This window comes from Penaeus monodon, unplaced genomic scaffold (assembly GCF_015228065.2).
Source record: "Penaeus monodon isolate SGIC_2016 unplaced genomic scaffold, NSTDA_Pmon_1 PmonScaffold_5532, whole genome shotgun sequence".
Classification (NCBI taxonomy): domain Eukaryota; kingdom Metazoa; phylum Arthropoda; class Malacostraca; order Decapoda; family Penaeidae; genus Penaeus; species Penaeus monodon.
In genome coordinates, this window is record NW_023660477.1 from 12,827 (window position 1) to 15,244 (window position 2,418).

Below are 2,418 nucleotides of genomic sequence, written 5' to 3' on the forward strand. Positions count from 1 at the left end.
CTTTTTTTGGCTTAGGGTTTAAAGGGGCCCCTAAAACAGTTTTTAAAGGTGGGGGTGTGCCAGAGGCAAAGGGAAATGTTTATTTAATGATCAAAAGCTCGTAAAAAGTTGTCAGGAAGGGTGAAAGATGCGTCCCCGTCCCCATCTTTAGAGGAGCCCGGAAGAGGAAACCCCCATTTTTATTTGTTTTAAAAACCCCCTCCAGCGAGATGGGGGCCCGGAGTTTTGCCTTGTCGTCCCAAAATTTTCCAGGGGGGATAATTTTGCTCTGGTTCTGTTTCTTAAACCTGTGGTTTTTTGGCTCCAGGGTTTTATGGATTGAAAGTGATCATTAAAAAGAGGGTGGGGTTCGTGAGGAATAGAAAACAGTTTTTTCCAGTGGTCATGAAAAATTTTTGATAAACCCCCACGGGGTCTGAAATTTGATTGGGGTTTTCCTTAGGGGGTGGTTTAAGGGGGGGGGGGTTTTCTACCTTTTAATTGTTAAATTGGGTTGCCAAAATTCCCCGGGTGCAACTCTATAGTTCTTTTTTTTTAATTAAATTTTTGCCAAAGAAGAAGATTGGTTGTGTTACAGGGAGGTCAGGAAAGCCGTCAAACCCCAGTGGGATTCACGAAAAAAATATATGTGGGGGTTTTTTTCCTATTGATAAGGGGATTAATGTGTCCCTTTTTATGAAACCCCTGATTAGATTAAAGACTCGTTAAAATTATAAAAAAAAAGGATGGGGAAATTAAAGGTTTGGCAATAGAGACCCTTTCTGATGCTCCCCTAAATAAAAATTAAATTCAGAAAATCTTCCTGACAAAAAATTATATTTACATAAATTTTACTATTTTCTATATATTTTTCATGCCCAAAAAATTTCAAGCGACTAACATTTTTTTTTTATAAAAAGGTGTTAAAAATAAAATTTGTGACACAAAAAAAATCGAAAAAAGTTTCCTGAAAACGGCTAAAACACCACTACTCCCTACCCCTTTCCCCTCGTATTCAAAAAATTTCCCCTTTTTTACCATATTTTGTCATTATCAACATTATCTGCCACGGTGGGGATCCATAAAACTTTCACAGGCTCAAGCCATTCTTAGATTCTGTTTAAAGGTCACACCAGCCTTATCCCCTCCGCACGATGATACCCAACGCATTATCAGTCCCCCTATTCTATAGACCTATGTCACATGGGCATTTCTACCACCCCTTCTGCACTCTAACACCCATAGTGTTACCCCTACTTTTTAGGTCTACAACTACTATAGATTCTCACTCCAATGCCCTTTAAAAACCCAAACGTGTTTTCCCCCTTTTATTTTTAGTCTACAACTACTTAGATTTCACTCCAAATGCCCTTCCCATATATTTTAAATTTCCCCCGTTTTTTCAAGCTCGGTTTTTTTCATAAAACTATTATGTAATTCACATACATCGTATCTACAAGACAAAACCCAAATGCGAAAAAGCACTCGGCGGAAGAGCAACCAAAAACAAACCAGGCTCGCTAGTAGCTCACTCGACATGCTTCTCCCCCTTTCGATTTCCATGTTTCCTTTTTCCTTTTATTTTGGACCTTCTCCTTTCCTCTGATGTACGCCCCCCCGAACTTCAGTATCCGTCGCCGCTGACCAAAAAAAAAAACTCAATTTTAACTGATTTGTTCCCGGGGCCCTTCCGAAAGGGAGCGTGACGAAAATTGCCGACTTGTATTGCCTTCTGCCCGCTCACGCCCCCTCGCTACACCTTCGTGTATGTTTATACGGCCAACATTAGCCCTGGGCCCCGGTCAGTTCTTTCTCACGAGGTGTTCGGGGAAGAGATTTGGATATTTTTTCTTTTCCCTATCACCAATCCTTTTTCTGTCATTTTTTTTTTTTTCCATATGATCTTTCCGTACAAATGACTGACCCGATCAAAACTACCAAGGAACATACAAACCCGGCGCCATACGGTGAATTTCCAGGAAATCAACACGGCATTTCAACATATCACGTTATGTTAAAAAAATATAATGACGAATTTATTAAAAAAATAAAAAAAAAAAATCTTTTTTTACACTAATATTTCAAATTTTATCAAAAAAAAAACATTCTAGGTGTATATAAACTCCGTTATCCAAAAGAACAAGACAAAAAATTTGTCAAAGGAAACATCCGCAGCATCTTCGTTGTTTGCATGCAAAACCTTGGGGAAACCTCAAATTCACACGAAAACGCAGAAAATGACGAAAAAGACCTAGTGTATGGGGTTTTTAAAGGGGCTTTGCTCTTCCCTTAAACCCACACACCCCTTCGCCTGATCATGGTATTAAACTCCTTTTTTTTACTGCAATCGGGTCTTTCAATCAATAAATAAACTCTCTCTCTTCTCTCTCCCCTCCCTTCTCTCTCTCCTTCTATCCCCCCCCCCCTTTTTTTCCCTCT